At 44.8% G+C, this 19,732-nt stretch overlaps 1 protein-coding gene across 2 annotated transcripts in view; it reads right to left on the reverse strand.

Annotated features, from left to right (window-relative positions):
- Positions 1-19,732, reverse strand: part of ncoa1 (nuclear receptor coactivator 1) — a 93,551-nt gene that overhangs the window by 57,484 nt on the left and 16,335 nt on the right. The window contains exon 2 of one of the 2 annotated variants that reach the window (XM_041865644.2): positions 17,003-17,150. The gene's annotated coding sequence lies outside the window, so the exon portion shown is untranslated. Of the gene's footprint in view, positions 1-4,139; positions 4,527-17,002; positions 17,151-19,732 lie in introns of those variants that run through there. The other variant, XM_041865645.2, reaches the window with a different exon arrangement.

The raw sequence follows: 19,732 nt of genomic DNA on the forward strand, positions 1-19,732 counted from the left end.
TTGCTACTGTATTTCCATGGACTAGAGCTGGTGCAGTGCCAAAATTCAGAGGCGTGTTTGAAAACACAAAGCGAACGTGCGGAGGTATTTAAACTGATCCTTAACGTTCGCGGCGTTCTTGTGTTATTGCCATTGCACCATATCATGTAGACATATAGGCCTAGGGGCTCTACAGGTTAGCATATGTGCCTTCTGTATTTATGACAAGAGGGGTTGGAGAGACAATACTGTTACCTTACATTGCAGAATGGAATAAAACTGAAAGTGTTATCGCATTCTGCTCGCTTTTTTTCCTAAAATCAGGTTTGCGTCTCCAATTCCTTTTTGGAAGACGGAAATGTTTTTCAAAGACACCAAAATCCCCATGGTCGCAAAATAAAACTAACTGCTACTCATCATCGTTACGTTCCTCCATTTCTGTGTAGTCATGTATTAGAATCCTCTGCAGCACAAACATCCCTCATCTGTCGGCACTGGAGCGCAATTGCCACAACTGCACCACCACTCTGTTAATCCTGGGGATGGGTTGTGGCTGTGGCCCAGCTGCTGTGGCTAGAGCAGCGGTGGCCATCTGAAGCTCAATTTGCCTAAATTCTTCATCCGAATACTTGGCCTCAAAATAAATATGGTTAGAAGACACCATCAGCGCTCCCTTCATCGTCAGACATGTTTGTAGGTTGTTGTTTGCTTTGTATGTTTAATTTAACGCTGTCTAACCCTCTCCACCGAAAAAAAAAAAGAGCATAACGTGCCGTTACTAAAATAATAATAATAATATGCCATTTAGCAGACGCTTTTATCCAAAGCGACTTACAGTCATGCGTGCATACATTTTTGTGTATGGGTGGTCCCGGGGATCGAACCCACTACCTTGGCGTTACAAGCGCCGTGCTCTACCAGCTGAGCTACAGAGGACCACTACAGAGGACCACTACTTAGCAGGGATCCCCAAGTGCACATGCGCAGTTGTTACCCATCTCCGCTGCTGTGGCAGTCGGCTACATAAAATAATTATATAAAATAAATCGCAAATGTTTCGGTGGGAAAGTACACATTTCCTGACTCAAAACCGATAGTACTTTTGACAAAAATAGCTAATTTAGCCATACGCTTTAAATAAAACTAAAATGTCCACGCTTCGCGGATTTTTGAATAATTAATTAACTAGCAACCGAGCAGAGCGAGGCCTGCATCCAGCAACGTCACGAGTCACGTGACCCATTTTTGCAGCTGTTTCAGTACAGCACTACAGGGAGAGAGAGGGGCAAACTTCACTGAACTTGTTTCAATGTATGGAATCACTTGGGAGTTTCTGGATTTTGGGTAAACCTCTCCTTTAACCTTCCCTCTGTATCAAAAAGTACCAATTCAAACTATCATTTTCAGTAATCCCATGCTCTGGCACTTCCAGGTTTGTGGCTTTGCCACCCCATCTCTCTCTGCGTCATTTCCCATGGGCCTTTATCTCTTCCACTGGGTTCCATACCGTTCCCATATCTGCTTTCCCCGAACCTGGCTATCGCCTACCGTTTGTTTTGGTTAACTGTCCCTTGCCATCGCCACAACAGGCCCTAAGCCCTACTTCCTGTAAGCGAACCCAGATAACACACACGCCGTGGCGAGCTCTCTCAGTCACTGGGTTATCTATCTCCTGGCCTGGCGACAATGGGAAAATCACACTGCTCTATTGCCACTGTGTCACCACACCACTTTAAAGGTAGAGGTGATGTGCATGAAAATTGTGGCTGAGCGGAGCCACTTAGCCAAAACAGGGTTGTGATAGATGGTATACAGCTACGGACAAATTTACCATTGAACTACCGCGAAAGTTTTAACTTAGGTTTTGATCCCGCGAAAGTTTGGACTTAGGTTTTGAAGCCAGAGGATAAGTCGGAGTCGGATTTCACTGTTAGTTTTAAACACAAAAAAAGGGTATAGTTTCAGTTAATCAAACTGAACATTGTTTATTTTTTATGAAAGTACTGATGAGTGTATTGTTGCTTGTATGTGTTGTATGCGTGTGCTTACTGTGACTGTCACCCCCTGATATTGGCTACTAGCAACTTCCCACGCCGTTGCAGAACAATAGTGCTTGGCAAGCGAGAGAGAGGGACACTGTGTCCCGGTGTAGTTGCTGTTCATGCTCTGACCATTAGTAGACTATCACAGTGACATCTAGATGGTTACAAATATTAGTTATTTCTCGTGTAGGCTACATGAAATTACATCCTGCTAATGCCGGTGACACCGTGCTACAGCTGCCTAATGGGAAGCACGTCGAGAAGCACAACGGTGCACTGGTCATTCGCACCGGCTTGCCTTGTCGTCGTGTTTACAGAGGGCAGTAACGTTAGCTAATTGGCATGTCACGGGACATCCACATGAACACTAAGTAGCTGTCATCACATATGAATGGGAAAACCATTTTGTTAAAAGTATATTTGCGGTCATCGCCTAGGGACTCTAGCCAGCTAGCTAACTAACCTAACTCTCTAGCTATCTGTTGCCATAGCAATGATAGAATGACTTCCATCCATAGCTGTATACCATCTAGTCATAACCCCAAAACAGCCCTTCCTGTCTGTCTGACTGTGTGTCGGTCTGCCCATAGGGCCACAGCTGAAGTGCTCTCTCAGTCACACAACATAGGGCATGGTGGCACCTGTCACAAACCACTAAGCTCAAATATGTTTTTTTTTCTTCACAAACACCAGGCTAGGCTGCTTTTGAATGGCTCAAGTGAGTAAATGAAAAGACTGATTTGTACTGGTATGCAGGCTCTGTGTACTATTTATTATTTTTCTTAAGAAGACATGTCAACATTATCTACAACTTCATAGACTATAAGCACATTTCAAGCTGTGTCCTCAAAATTTGAGGACACAACTTGAAATGCCCTTTCCATTTTCCTCCTAAATCATCCTTTTCATTCTAAGTATGACCCCTTTTTCCACTTAGTTTTAACAGTCCCTAATGAAATCTAAGCCACTTTCCGAATCAGTTCCCCCTTGCATTACAATTTGCCATTGTCAAGTTCAGCTTCACAGCGTAAAATCTCTCTCGCAATCAATAATCGCCAGTGTGACGCTGTTGTACGCATATGATAAGTCACAACGTAGCCCAAAGATATAGGCCAGTACAATAAATCATAGCACTATAATAGACGGGTTAGCTGACGTCGTCATGAAAACGATGCGCACGCTTCAATGGGGCAGAAGTCCGTGAGTTGTTGTGATTCTGGATGGCCAGATAGCTACCAATAATGACAAGAAACTGCCATCGTAAGTGACTCGTAAGTGACTTGTTTCAGCTAGTTTCATTTTGTTCTTGATATCATGTCTTGTTTTGAGGTGTTTTGACTAAATTCATGTCAACGCTAACATGGCTAAAATTCGGTATCTAGCTAACCAACAACTGTAACGATGTATTTGAGAGACGACAACAACAAGTGCTCATTGTGCAAATGTATTGATGTTTTCAATAAACATTGGAGACAAATTATAGTTTACATGTCAATAATCTAAGCCAACCCCGTCTATTTTGCCCCATAGTTGCGCACGCATCGGTTTTGTTGCTAAACAACCAACCCGTCTATTAGGTAGATGAGTCATAAGTATGTAATACATAGGCTAGTATGAACTAACTGAATAACATTTAGGCATCTGATTTACATGACAAAAATGCAGCCCATGTGACGGCCCCTGACACCACATGGTCAGGGGGAGAGCTGAGCACAAACTCAACATGCTGTGGAGTGGAGAGAGAAGAAAAGCTCAATCCAAGGTGGGTTTAAAAGACACACACACACACAATGAATAACCTCTGCAAGTCTCACAAATCCCTCTCTCCCCACCTAATGCTGGCTGAGAAAAACAAAACACACACCTCAGCCAAGAGTGCAAGCACTTCCAACACGACTCTGCAAAACATGTAGCTACCTACTCACTCATTCCCAAATGCAAATAGCAAGAGGCCCTTTGCCCCCCCGCCCCCCCCTTACTCATTACTCAGAAAACACACACACACAAACAACACACCACATACACCGTAACCTAAAGGTAAACAACCAGCTCAAGCCAAAAGTAAAGAGAAAGTGAGAGAAGAGAAAAAAGGAGAAACCCAGTAAGAGATCCACGCACCTGAAGCACAGCTCAGCTCGGCCTAGCGTTGGCCTGTATGTGTGGGTGTGACGTAGAGGAGCCCGGCAGTCAGTCAGTCAGAGGAGGAACACGCAGGTGCCAGGCAGCAGCCTCACGGAGTGGGTTGAGAGCAGAAGAAGAAGCTGCAGTCCACAGCCAGAGCACTAACTCCTCCAACAGCATGGGCTTTTGGAGAGGCAGAACACCGCCACGAGCTCTCCATTCCACAGGCTGGCTGCTATCTCCCCGTCTCCTTTTCCCTTCTCTCTTTAACTGAGCTCTCCTGGCCTCGCTCGTTCGCTCTTCCCTTCTCTCTTTAACTGAGCTCTCCTGGCCTCGCTCGTTCGCTCACACCGGGGTACTCTAATCACCTCCCTCACAGACAGAACAGCAATGTATGCCACTGAGAGAGAAGGACAGCCCACCACAGAGAGAAAAAGAGGGGGAGGTGGTTATGAACTCAGTCTCCAGGCACTGTGAATGGAGAGAAGGAGACTGTGGCAGCGAGAGGACAGTTCGCAAGGAGAGACCCCTCGTGGAGGAGCCTTGGGGAGCTTAGCCACGCACGCTTTATGAACAGACTTATTCCCCATGCTTTACTGCACACAGGACTCCCCCCCCACCCACCCACCCCTCTTTCCCTGGCGGAAATGGTTTGCTCCATGAGAAGCTGCTCAGTCACTGTTGCAGAGTCCCTCCCTCCCTGAAATATAGGACACAGCAGGAGAATGTATACAGTTCTCCTGAAAGCAGTAACACAGGCCTAACTGGGCCTGTATGTATGACTCAACGTGCTGCTTTATCTCTACTCCACTGTATCGTGAATGCTCTGCAAACAACTTGTTTCAAATTACAGCACTAATCAAAACGGAGGCAGTTGTAGAATTAAGTCACATCCACATACGTTGTGTGAATTTTAAGGGACCTCAAAACGTGGGTCAGCACTGGAAGACAGAGACACAGATCATGTCAATTTAAAACAGCAACCGTAAACAGACAGAATTTCAACCATTTCTGTGTATGTTTCACGCCTCATTTGGCCACGTCTCCATAGAAAGACACACCGCCCCCGGGGTGTCACGTTACCAACCTGATCCTCCTCATCATCACTAGAGCTGCACTCCGGCCTCTCGCGTTTGTTTCTGTCCGAAAGGCCGGATGGGCCAGAGCCGGCCCTTCACCACCCAACAGACCCCCAGGTCTCCCTCTAACAGCCCCTCATTCTTCAGCTAGTCCCCCTCATTAATCAGCCTGCCTGGTTGTCACATAAACAGTACCTGCCCTTCTTCAGACCCCACTCAGACATCCTAGTTCCTGACATAAAATTAGGAGAAGTCAATTCTCCACACCACTAATATTCTCTCTCTCTCCCTCTCAATTTAAGGGCTTTATTGGCATGGGAACATATGTTTACATTGCCAAAGCAAGTGAAATAGATAATAAACTAAAGTGAAATAAACAATAAAATATTAACAGTAAACATTACACTCAAAAGTTCAAAAATAATAAAGACATTTCAAATGTCATATTATGTCTATATACAGTGTTATAAAGATGTGCAAATAGTTAAAGTACAAAAAGGAAAATAAATAAACATAAATATAGGTTGTATTTACAATGGCGTTTGTACTTCACTGGTTGCCCTTTTCTTGTGGCAACAGGTCACAAATCTTGCTGCTGTGATGGGATACTGTGGTATTTCACCCAATAGATATGGGAGTTTATCCAAATTGGATTTGTTTTCTAATTCTTTGTGGGTCTGTGTAATCTGAGGGAAGTACGTGTATCTAATATGGTCATACATTTGGCAGGAAGTTAGGAAGTGCAGCTCAGTTTCCACCTCATTTTGTGGGCAGTGTGCACATAGCCTGTCTTCTCTTGAGAGCCAGGTCTGCCTATGGCGGCCTTTCGCAATAGCAAGGCTATCCTCACTGAGTCTGTACATAGTCAAAGATGTCTTTAATTTTGGGTCAGTCACAGTGGTCAGGTATTCTGCCACTGTGTACTTTCTGCTTAGGGCCAAATAGCATTCTAGTTTGCGCTGTTTTTTTGTAAATTCTTTCCAATGTGTCAAGTAAATATATTTATGTTTTCTCATGATTTGGTTGGGTCTAATTGTGTTGCTGTCCTGGGGCTCTGTGGGGGCTGTTTGTGTACAGAGCCCCAGGACCAGCTTGCTCAGGGGATTATTCTACAGGTTCATCTCTCTGTAGGTGATGGCTTTGTTATGTAAGGTTTGGGAATTGCTTCTTTTTAAGTGGTTGTAGAATTTAAGAGCTCTTTTCTGGATTTTGATCATTAGCGGGTATCGGCCTATTTCTGCTCTGCATGCATTATTTGTTTTTTTTACGTTGTACACTGAGGATATTTTTGCCTCTCTCTCTCTCAGCATATGTTATTTTCCAAATCACGTCAATATTTATCTGATGATTTATGCATACATACTTTAGATGGTGACCTCATTGATCGTGTCCCCGCTTATAAATGTCTAGGCATGTGGATCGATGATAGGCTTTCCCTCAAAAAGCATGTTGATGAGTTAGTTAAGAAATAAAAATGGGCTTATTTTATAGGAGTAGGTCATGCCTTTCATTAAATAGCAGAAAGCAAATCATTCAGTCGACATTCATTCCGGTCTTAGACTATGGCGACATCGTCTATAAGAATGCAGCTGCCACTGTATTGAAGCCACTGGGCGCAGTTTATCATAGTGCATTACACTTTATTAAGGGCGATAGTTTCAGCCCACATCACTGCACATCACTGTATCAGAAAGTAGGCTGGTCCTCTTTGAAGTCTCGTAGATCGATGCATTGCATGTTTTTTGTTTATAGAGACTTTTTGCATAAACTACCACCGTACCTCACTTCTCTGTTAACCTACAGAAATACAAGATATCAGACACTGTCTCTGGAGATCCCTTTGATCTCGACAGAGTTAGGTAAATCTGCCTTTAGCTATTTTGCACCTTGCTTGTGGGACGGTCTACAGAGTTCGCTGAACTTGGAGGAACTGGTGCCTCTGAGGCAGTTCATACGGCTGTGTGAGGACCTTTTTAAGGAATAATGCTTCTTATAATTCTATGTTTTTTTTTTGGAGTGTTTCTATTTTTTGCTTGCTTATATATTTTGTAGGCTAACTATGTAATTTTACTATGTTTTTTATAACTTTCCTCAGGTTGTTGTTGTAAATGGGAATGTATTCTCAGTCAACTCACCTGGTAAAAAAAAAAAAATATATTATATATTATATATATATATATATATATATATATATATATATATATATATATATATATATATATATATATATATAATAACCCAATAATAATAATAATAATGAGTCATGGATATAGTGCCATGCTGCTCTGTGCAGCAACACGTACGCACGTGTATGTATGTAGCGGTGGGTCGTAAAGCGTTCCCTGCGGGCTCCAGCTAGGTGAGGGGTCAGACAGGTGGTAGCTAGGCCTATGTGATGGCCCCAACCTGCAGGACAGGCCTAGCACCTGGGGCGGGGATGGGGACAACCTGGGGGACAGGGAGCCCAGACTGGCCCCCTACCCTCTCTGCCCCTCAAAGTATTGCTCCAGACTCTCACTGTTTACACCCCGATTTAGGATGTTTACCCAGAGGAGGAAATGGCCTGGCGCAGTTAGAGCTCTACAACACTGCCACAGTACTGTGCAGAAGCAGTCCTCTCCTCTCCTCAGGCTCCTACGGGTCAGGCCCTGCCCAGGATACTACTGCTACAGCAGCCTGACTGCCTGCCAGAATGGCTAGGGGCCACAGCCAGTTATGGCTACAGTTCTGGTTGGCTGAAGCTTATGGCCGGGGATGATGCAACATATTATGCTTGGCTAAAGCATATGGATAACGGCACAGATTATGGCTATGGGTATGGTAACAGTTGTGGCTGGGGCATGGGTTTGGGCTAAGGCAATGACCATAGCGTGAATGGACACTTTTATGGCACCACTTAAAACTGCAGTTATGGCTTTACATACACTTAAGGCAACAGTTACGACTACTGTTATGGCAACAGCTAGTATGGCTAAAATATGGTAAAGCTCTGACTGACTGGTAGAGCTCCGACTGCGCCAGGCTGAGGAAATGGATACGGTGCGGCTATTTCTAAACTTTGACAGCTCCGGTCTAAAGTTATGGCTTTAGAACTTTTTACAAAACAGGATCCCTGCAGTACAGAACAAGGACATCAGTGGCACATATCCTGCATCTAAACCCTCACTCACTCTGCATGATAACAAGCTAGGTATACAAGCAGCATTGCTCAGTCCCACTGACTCCCAATACCGGGATTCAGGCTTAGCTTAATTATAAGACTGAGGAGTGGATAAGAAAGAAGCTCATCAATATAATGCTCAGATCCTTGTCAGACACCTGGTGAGCTGTGAGTGTGACACGCTAGGTGTTTAGAGTAGATCATTCTGCTGTTGTGTGAGACTCTGAGCAGTTTTGAAGACACACACGCAGAGCAGCAGGAAGGGTGAGAAGTCACGGGTCCGAGATGCAAACGGAGGCAGTGTGTGAGTGTGTGTGTGTATGTGCACCTGTGTGTGTGTGTGTGTGTACGTGCCTGTGTGTGACATCTCACACTGTTTCATTAGCGCTTCAGCCCTCAGAGAAAACACACATCATTTGGGCTGAACTAATTGGCGCTCTTAAAATTAGATTGAGGACCCATTAAATACAGACAGAGACAGACCCATTTTATGGTGAGGCAGTGAAGACATGTTGGCCGTTAAGTCAGTCACTTTTCTAAGCAACCCATGCACCCTGCAACGTCTTGAAAGAAGACTATTGATTAATTTATTCACTTTAAATAAGGCATCTCTATTGATCTAACCCATGTCCATGAATATGTAGATAGTACTCTTTAGTTCAGGGATGGGCAACTTTGATGGGGGTGGGGGCCACAAACGATATGAACTCATCATGAGGGGCTGCAGTGGCTCGCGGGTCTGCATACCCACATCCACACATACAGTCTGAGCCGGCACTAGCCTTTTGGGGAACCTAAGTGAAATGTTGTTGCACCTTGTATATTCTACTATTTTAACCCTCAACAGTAGCCTGAGACCCTGACTGAATACTTCAACTTTGTCATAGGAAATATACAATATCAGGAAATCAATTTAAATGTACATTTGTACAAATGATTCAGTCATGCACCCAACATACAGTAAATGATTCAGTCGATTTCATTGCATAGGGCAATACAGTAGATGAGAGCAGGCTGGTTCAGATTTCACATTTCCATGGCAACAGCTGAGGAGCTGTTAACTACAGAAACACAGCTAATCTTTAAGCCCAGACAGGTGAGGAGGGAGGGAGACGCCTTGGAGAGGGAGGATGGTTAAGTCAGCGTGTTTTTTACCAGCTTTGATTCATCTTCTGTTGAGAAAGAGCTATGCAAGAGATATGCATTTCAAACTCCCTGTATAATCCCTTTCGGGAGGAATTAGTGCCTCTAGGGCATTTCAGACGGTTGTTAGGGGACCTTTTTACTGAAGAATGTGTCTGTTTTTTATGATTGTGTTTTGTTTTTTTCATGTATTGTTGTGTATAATAATATGTAATTATTGTGCATATGAATGTGTAGTTGAATGTGTTTATTGTATTTTGATGTGTATTGTGGTGCTATACAGGGCTCACCTGGAAAAGAGACCTTGGTCTCAGCACTGACTCCCTGTCAAACTAAAGGTTAAATAAAATTAAATAAAAAGATTACAAGCATTCATCTCCAAAATGAAACAAATGTCACAAGGCTGGTTTGGTTTCCCAGTGCCACAGTATGTTATGGAGCATATGACTCCTATCAGTATATTCTGGGTTGGTATATGCTGCGCTACAGTAATGTGATTACATGTGACAGGAAGCAGCATATAGAAAGATATATGCTGCAGAGACCTGGCAGTGTGGTGCGAGGACAACAACCCCTCCCTCAACGTCAGCAAGACAAAGGAGCTTATCGTGGACTATAGGAAATGGAGGACCGAACACGCCCCCATTCACATCGACGGGGCTGTAGTGGAGCGGGTCGAGAGCTTCAAGTTCCTCGGTGTCCATCTATCAGGGTCCAAACACACCAACACAGTCGTGAAGAGGGCAAAACAACGCCTCTTCCCCCTCAGGAGGCTGAAAAGATTTGGCATGGGCCCTCAGATCCTCAGAAAGTTCTACAGCTGCACCATTGAGAGCATCTTGACTGGCTGCATCACCGCTTGGTATGGCAACTGTTCGGCATCTGACCGCACTACCCTCTGTAGCACCTTGCGTAGGGCTCAGTTAGGGCTGTGGCGGACATGACATTTTGTCAGCCGGTTATTGTCATGAGACTGCCGGTCTCACGGTAATTGACCGTTAATGAACATAAACACGTTTAGCATCTCTAGGCCTCCACGCATACAAGCCGCTGATGCGTGCCTTTGGAAGATCTACATTTAAAAATGGCTAATCAATAATTTAATATACACCATCACAATGAATCCATTATTTATTTTAGTGAGGTCTAAAGAAACATTATGATATGAAGAAAATGTATTTCAGAAGAACAGAATATGAGTTGGCCTACTGTAGGCCTATGTTATCTGGCTATGCTCCATGCCAAAGGCTTACTATATTTTATATGATTTTATAGTAAGAAAAATATAATTTAACTTAGCTGAATAAAATAGAAAGGATATTTTTCCCATTACAGAGCGAGTGCGCATATGAAGTGGCTACAGGGCATTCGGAAAGTATTCAGACCCCTTCCCCTTTTCCACATTTTGTTACGTTACAGTCTTATTCTAAAATTGATTAAATTAAAATTGTTCCTCATCAATCTACACACAATACCCCATAATGACAAAGCAAAAAAGTGTCTTAGACATTTTTGAAAATGTATTACAAATTAAAACTGAAATACCTTACTTACATAAGTATTCAGACCCATTGCTATGACACTCAAAATTGAGCTCAGATGCATCCTGTTTCCATTGATCATCCTTGAGATGTTTCTACAACTTGGAGTCCACCTGGTAAATTCAATTGATTGGACATGATTTGGAAAGGCACACACCTGTCTATATAAGGTCCCACAGTTGACAGTGCATGTCAGAGCAAAAACCAAGCCATGAGGTCGAAGGAATTGTCCGTAGAGCCCGAGACACGATTGTGTCGAGGCACAGACCTGGGGAAGGGTACCAAAAAATTTATGCGGTATTGAAGGTCCCCAAGAACACAGTGGCCTCCATTATTCTTAAATGGAAGAAGTTTAGAACCACAAAGACTCTCCCTAGAGCTGTCCGCCCGGCCAAACTGAGCAATCGAGGGAAAAGTGCCTTGGTCAGGGAGGTGACCAAGAACCCGATGGTCACTCTGACAGAGCTCCAGAGTTCCTCTGTGGAGATGGGAGAACCTTCCAGAAGGACAACCATCTCTGCAGCACTCCACCAATCAGGCATTTATGGTGGAGTGGCCAGACGGAAGCCACTCTGCAGTAAAAGGCACATGACAGGCCGCTTGGAGTTTGCTAAAAGGCACCTAAAGGACTCTTAGACCATGAGAAACAAGACTCTCTGGTCTGATGAAACCAAGATTGAACTCTTCGGCCTGAATGCCAAGCGTCACATCTGGAGGAAATCTGCACCATCCCTACGGTGAAGCATGGTGGCAGTATCATGCTGTGGGGATGTTTATCAGCGGCAGGGAGTGGGAGACTAGTCAGGATCGAGGGAAAGATGAACAGAGCAAAGTACAGAGAGATCCTTGATGAAAACCTGCTCCAGATTGCTCAGGACCTCAGAATGGGGCGAAGGTTCACCTTCCAACAGGACAACAACCCTAAGCACACAGCCAAGACAACGCAGGAGTGGCTTCGGGACAAGTCTCTGAATGTCCTTGAGTGGCCCAGCAAGAGCCCGGACTTGAACCCAATCGAACATCTCTGGAGAGACCTGAAAATAGCTGTGCAGCGACGCTCCCCATCCAACCTGACAGAGCTTGAAAGGATCTGCAGAGAAGAATGTGAGATACTCCCCAAATAGAGGTAGCGTCATACCCAAGAAGACTTGAGGCTGTAACTGCTGCCAAAGGTGCTTCAACAAAGTACTGAGTAAAGGGTCTGAATACTTATGGAAATGTGATTTCATTTTTTTGCAAAATTTTCTAAAAACCTGTTTTTGCTTTGTCATTATGGGGTATTGTATGTATATTGATGAGGGGAAAAAAACGATTTAATTAATTTTAGAATAAGGCTGTAACGTATTAAAATGGGTCTGAATACTTTCCGAATGCACTGTATGTTGAGTGTAAAAGTGATCATTTGAAACAGGTCCTATATGCTAGATTTAGAGTTATTTGGCAACTTTAGTTGTGAATTATACAAACCTTAGAATGTCTTAGAAATCAAAACATATATGGGCTGCATGGTGCGACTATAGGCTATTGATGATTCCTTGCCTCAGGCTGTACAACTGTTCTCTCATCAAGTGATCATCATTTTTCACATTTACATTTTAGTCATTTAGCAGACACTCTTTCATACTGGCCCCCCGTGGGAATCGAACCCACAACCCTGGCGTTGCAAGCGCCATGCTCTACCAACTGAGCTACACGGGGCATCAAGTGACTATTCTCAATTGAATCTTGTCTTTACTAATATGTAACATTTGTTTCGATTTAGAATGGCCCATTATCAAATGGGAAGGAAGAGGGGCAGGGGAAAAATACATCTGTATGCACTCAAATAGCGAATGGAGGCCATGCGCTTTCCCGCCGGTCCATTTTGTAGGCTACTTCAGTTTTATACTGGAACATGTGCTTAATATGAGCAGCTGAGCTCTCGCTGCCCGACAGGTGATATTCCGCCCAAACTCTGTATGCCATTGGCCCTCCAACCTTGTTCCTGCAGCTACCCAGTGCTTAATTTAGGAAAACAAGTGAAATCTGTTCGGGAACATCGATAGTAACATGTTTTCGCAACGAAACATTTCACTAAACTGTTGACAGCCCACCTGAGCGCTCGAGAAAGGAATGAAGGAGAGAGAGGAGGAGATGGAAACGCATGGTGGTGAGATATTCTGTATAGCTAAAGGCAGTAATGTGTCACCCAATTAATTATGAAAACATAAAAAAATTCCCTATTACTAGGCTATTCAAAATCAAATACATTTCACTAATTGTAGGCTAACTGTAAACCGCCCTGCACAATCAATAAACCAACAGCATCGCCTAGGGCTATACATTCTCTCCCAGATTCGTGGACAGACATTTTGGAACATAGCATAAGGTAAACAGTCCATCCAATATGCATAATACAGTCCACACTCAAAGACGATTACTCATTTGTTTAATTTCAGAGTAAAGGCTAGACCAATTATCTTAAATCAGTTTTTGTTTTATGTTTTTCTCCCATGCGTAATATGCAGTAGGCTATGAATTGTATAATGCCACAATCATACTTTTTATTCAGGGTTGTTGTTGTTTTTTCGGGCTTGGGCTCATAAGCCTATGCATAAGCTCGAACATGTGTATGGGTGTTTTGAATTAAATCATCACCTTAGAAAGCGCTGTCCATTTCATTGTGTTAGGCTTTGAAACAACATCCACAACAACCATGTTTTACACTGTTTCAACCTGCTGTTGAACTTCTTTCTTCAAATTGATCATCACAGTAAGGTGAGTTTTAAAAGTATGATAGGCCTACTGTTTTGATGATAAGTGTTTGATGTGATTTTCGATTGCATTTGCATTGATGTCAGGGAGGTTAAAGGGATAATAGAGCCCTGAATACCAACCAGGCCATTAGGACCTGATGGTAGTTAGCAAGTTGGGTACTACCAAAGCATGTCCAGAGTGCATAAAAGGAGATTACTGTGACTCAACAGTCACGTGGAATTTTACTGCGGTCATGACTCATGACTGCCGATGTTGCGGTAATACGGTCACCGTAACAGCCCTAGGCCCAGTACATCACTGGGTGCGAACTCCCTGCCTTCCAGAACCTTTATACCAGGCGGTGTCAGAGGAAGGCCCTAGAAATTGTCAAAGACTCCAGCCACCCAAGTCATAGACTGTTCTCTCTGCTACCGCACAGCAAACGGTACCGGAGTGCTAAGTCTGGGACCAAAAGGCTCCTGAACAGCTTCTACCCCCAAGCCATAAGTTAACCAAATAGCTACCCGGACTATCTGCATTGACCCTGTTTGCACTAACTATTTTTGAGTATGCACACACACTGGACTCTACCCACACACTCACACATACTTACACTCCAACACACACACACACACCACTCACTCACACATAACACGTACACACATACTCGTCACATACGCTGCTGCTACTGTCTATCCTGTTGCCTAGTCACTTTACCCCTACCTATATGTACATATCTACCTCAATTTACTCGTACCCCTGCACCTGGTACCCCATGTATATTGCCAACCTATCATTGCTGATTGTGTATTTATTCCAGTGTTTCTACAGTGAACAAAAATATAAACGCAACATGCAACAGCTCATATAAGGAAATCAGTCCATTTAAATAAATTCATTAGGCCCTAATCTATGGATTTCACATGACTGGGAATACAGATATGCATCTGTTGGTCACAGATACCTTTTTTTTAAAGGTAGGGGCGTGGATCCGAAAACCAGTCAGTATCTGGTGTGACCATTTGCCTCATGCAGCGTGACACATCTCCGTCGCATAGAGTTGATCAGGCTGTTGATTGTGGGCTGTGGAATGTTGTCCCACTCCTCTTCAATGGCTGTGCGAAGTTGCTGGATATTGGCGGGAACTGGAACACGCTGTCGTACACGTCGATCCAGAGCATCCCAAACATGCTCAATGGGTGACATGTCTAGTGAGTATGCAGGTCATGGAAGAACTGGGACATTTTCAGCATCCAGGAATTGTGTACAGATCCTTGCGACATGGGGCTGTGCATTATCATGCTGAAACATGAGGTGATGGCGGTGGATGAATGGCACGACAATGGACCTCAGGATCTCGTCACGGTATCTCTGTGCATTCAAATTGCCATCGATAAAATGCAATTGTGTTCGTTGTTCGTAGCTTATGCCTGCCCATACCATAACCCCACCGCCACTATGGGGCACTCTGTTCATAAAAGGTGACATCAGCAAACGATCCCGCAGGTGAAGAAGCCAGATGCGGAGGTCCTGGGCTGGCATGGTTACACGTGGTCTGCGGTTGTGAGGCCGGTTGGACGTACTGCCAAATTCTCTAAAACAACATTGGTAGAAACATTTACATTAAATTCTCTGTCAACAGCTCTGATGGACATTCCTTCAGTCAGCATGCCAATTGCATGCTCCCTCAAAACTTGAGACATCTATGGGCCCCGTGTAGCTCAGTTGGTAGAGCATGGCGCTTGCAACTCCAGGGTTGTGGGTTCGATTCCCACGGGGGGCCAGTATATTTTTATTTATTTAAATAATGTATGCACTCACTAACTGTAAGTCTGTAATTGTGATGTGTGACAAAACTGCACATTTTAGAGCGGCCTTTTATTGTCCCCATCACAAGGTGCACCTGTGTACAGATCATGCTGTTTAATCAGCTTCTTGATATGCCACACCTGTCAGGTGGATGGATTATCTTGGCAAAGGAGAAATGCTCAATAACAGGGATGTAAACAAATTTGTGCCCAACATTTTAGAAAAATAAACTTTTTGTGCGTATGGAACATTTCTGGGATCTTTTATTTCAGCTCATGAAACATGGTACCAACACTTTACATGTTGCATTTACATTTTTGTTCAGTATATGTTTTCTATTATTATTATCATTACTATTTTTATTGTATTCTGCATTGCTGGGAAGGGCCTTAAGTAAGCATTTCACTGTTAGCCTACTGTTCTTTACGAAGCATGTGACAATTAAAATGTTATTGATTGATTGATTTGACCTGTCTCTCTGTGTCCCCCTCACTGATCTGAAAGGACAGGCTACCAAGGTGTAAACAATATAACAGTGACTAAGTCAGTCTATAGTCAGGTTTCTGCCATTTTATTCTATCAACTTTCTGATGATCAGTGATGGCATTTTGAAGTATTGATATTTACTCTTTCAATGCACTGTAGGGGGGAAGAGTTTGAAGAGGAGAGGGGTAGATGAATAAGGTAGTTGAGCAATCAATCCAATTTCCTTCTTATATGTTTACGAATGCATGATAAACCGGGCCTATAGGGCCCTTTTCAGTACACGACACACTGACGTCATGCACGGATACGCGGGATTTTTGGATACAGAAAGCAGGAAGTCACCCATCGTCTGTGAGCACCACGAAGAAACATTCATAGGTTGTTGTAACCGGAGCCATTTATTTGGGTTGTCATACAATACACTTGTAATGTTGTTTTGAACAGTCGCTAAGATTATTTTGGTCGTGATCTTTGCAAAATACCTATTTTGGATGCAGCAGTTGTTAGCTAGAATGCTAACGCTCATTAACATAGGCTGGTAGAAAAGCTAGCCAAAAAGCCATTTTACTGGTTGAAATTGAAGTTTTTTTTAAAGGATAATGCAGTTGATTTGTGATGATGACACAAACATTATATTAAGCAGGACATTCATATGAGTCTTAAAATCCAATTATAATCCAAAAGTAGTGTGACATACACTCAAAAGCAACCTGTAAATGGAGGCTTTTTTTTGCTGGCGGCGGTCTATGAGAACTCTCCCGTGTCCTGCAACCAAATTGCACGCATCGCAAGTTAAGGGGACAGGCAAGTAACCCCACCTATATAGCAAGAAACAAAGACAGCAACCAGGGGATGCACTTGAGGTAAGTACAGTATATATAAGGGGAAGAGGGGGTCCACACTTACTTGATCTAGGGCTCCAGAGAGTGACTCATGGGGGGGCTGCTGTGGCGGTGGTGGTGTGGCAGGCAGGATACAGGAAAGGGGGCTACGGCGCCATGGCCTCCCCGTCATGTAGCACCATCCCACTGGGGGAGGCGGGAGCGAGCTGGACCTGTGAGTGAGTGAGTGAGTGAGTGAGTGAGTGAGTGAGTGAGTGAGTGAGTGAGTGAGTGAGTGAGTGAGTGAGTGAGTGAGTGAGAGAGAGAGAGAGAGAGAGAGAGAGACTTGAGTGTTTACTGGAGGGCAATCTGGGACATTAAAATGTACATTTAAGCAGATCAGTTCATTATAAACAGGGCAAATGAGAAGCTATATCAATTTAAACACCATTAGAATGTTGTTCAGACTTATTACAGCTTGTGTGTCAAAAGATGTTTGGTTCAACTCAATACTATGCAATTAGGCCTACTAAATTACAACGTAACAACTTAATATAACGTTGTTACTAGAGTAACAGAGTGTAACAGAAACTTTATGATAAATCTGAGAACTATGGCTTCAAATCGATCTCTAAAGTCCAACACTCGCGAGACGGCGCTGTCGAGCATGATGAAACATAATTGAGTAAGCAAACACTGAGTCGAGAGCGCAGAGGATGGGCCCCACAAGTACACAGGCCAGTAAATAGCGCATAATGTGGTGGAGGGAGCAGAGGATGGGTCCCGCAAGCGCAGAGGTACGGGAAGGGGGAGGAATTTCCCTATTCCCTGCTGGACGCGCAAATTAAACTTGAGCTGCAAGTGTGACTTTGAGCGAGCAGAACATCATTACTGCACGCAAAATATTAATTAGAGAGCAGAGATTTTGTTTGTTGAGATACTTACTACATGTCAAGACTTAGAAGTTATTGCGCTCTCACAAATACACAGCATCCCCACACGTATTTCTCCTCACTGTCACGTCTTTCCCCGCTCACCCTTTGCGGCGCTCGACATCGCAGGGCTACTAACAGCCGGTCCTGGCAACCCACATTGCGAACACCTGGCAACCATCATTGCGCACACCTGCACCCCATCGTTAAGCACACCTGGACTTTATCACCACCCTGATAACTCTCCCTTCTTTTTTTTTTTACATTTTAGTCATTTAGCAGACGCTCTTATCCAGAGCGACTTACAGTTAGTGAGTGCATACATTTTTCATACTTCATATAGCCCTCAGTCATCAGGCAGTATTGGTTTAGGTTACGTTCAGTACGCTTCTCCTGTTTTGTATTATCTTCAGGATTATTATTAAACTCACCTTCTGCACCGGTTTTCTGACTCCCTGCATGTACGTTACAGAATACGGCCTCATCAAAAATGGAAGCAGCAGAAGATAAGGACATCTCCCAGACGGTCGACGAACAAGGACACCTAATCCGCCAACACCACGATCAGCTGGCGCAACTCTGGATGAGGGCTACGGCCATCTGGGAGAGGGGAGAGGAAGAGCTGGGTTCCTACGAGACGTTAATGGCTCTGTTCAGGGCGGTCTTCGACCACTCACCGGAGAGCAGAGAGGGAGGTGAGCGACTACTCAAACTCCGGCAGGGTGCCCAGACCGCTGCGGAGTACGCCCTCACCTTCCGGATCGTGGCAGCCTCCAGCGGATGGAATGAGCCGGCGCTCCACACCCCATTCCGAAGAGGACTGCGCGAGGAGGTCCAGACGGAGTTGTCGTGCCGAGACGACAACCTTTCCCTGGCCACACACATCGCGATGGCCATCCGTCTGGACAACCTTCTTCGGGAGCGCCAGAGCTCCCCTCACCCTCCTCCTTTGGCCTTCCTGGGGCAGAGCCTGGACCCATGGAGACAGAGGTCACACACCTCCCCGCGGCAGAGAGCGACGTCGCCGGAGACAGCTGGGGCTAGCTAGTTAAGTTAACAAGGGGTTAGTAGAGAAGGACTTGGAAGACCAGCATGACTGGGAGGGAGTGGCGGAGGAGGCTCATCCCAACCCGAAGTCCACTGGGGCAGAGGGACGGCCCGTGATCATCCGTCTCCCAGGGTAGGCGTGAGTATTCCTTCATCATCGTTTCTCCACCAAACCATTCCTGATTTCCATTTCACTGGCTGGCTGTCCCTTAGGTGTTGTCTCTACAGCTCTAGTGGACTCTGGTGCCGCAGGGAATTTTATCGACCAGGCCCTCGTCTCCTCCCTGAACATCACCGCGTACCTGCTCTCCTCTCCTTTTCCGGTCCAAGCCCTGGATAAACAACCATTGGGATCCGGCACTATCACAGCACCACTCACCCTCACCGTGGGACCCATGCACCAAGAAAGCCTTCCCTTCCTCATCATCACTGCTCCTGTACACAAAGTCATCCTCGGCCTCCCGTGGCTCCAACATCATGACCTCCTGGTCGAGGATGAAAATCACCGCCTGGGTACCCGGATGTCGGAAGACCTGCTTTCCCTTACCTTGTGGTTCTACATCGGTTTAGTCCTGTGAGTGTCCTCCAGCCCATCATTCCGTCCTCCCATATCGTTGGCCCCGTGTTTTGGGACGTAGATGTGGACATCCGCCAGGCTCTGGAGCGGGAACCTGCGCCTGTTACCTGCCCTCCTGAGTGCATCTACGTCCCCACGGACGTGAGGGATCGGCTGTTGATCTGGGCACACACATCCCTCGCCACTGGACACCCAGGTATCACCCGCACTATTCAATCCATCTCCGCAAAATACTGGTGGCCCACCTTGGCACAGGATG

This window comes from Coregonus clupeaformis, chromosome 36 (assembly GCF_020615455.1).
Source record: "Coregonus clupeaformis isolate EN_2021a chromosome 36, ASM2061545v1, whole genome shotgun sequence".
NCBI classification, from domain to species: domain Eukaryota; kingdom Metazoa; phylum Chordata; class Actinopteri; order Salmoniformes; family Salmonidae; genus Coregonus; species Coregonus clupeaformis.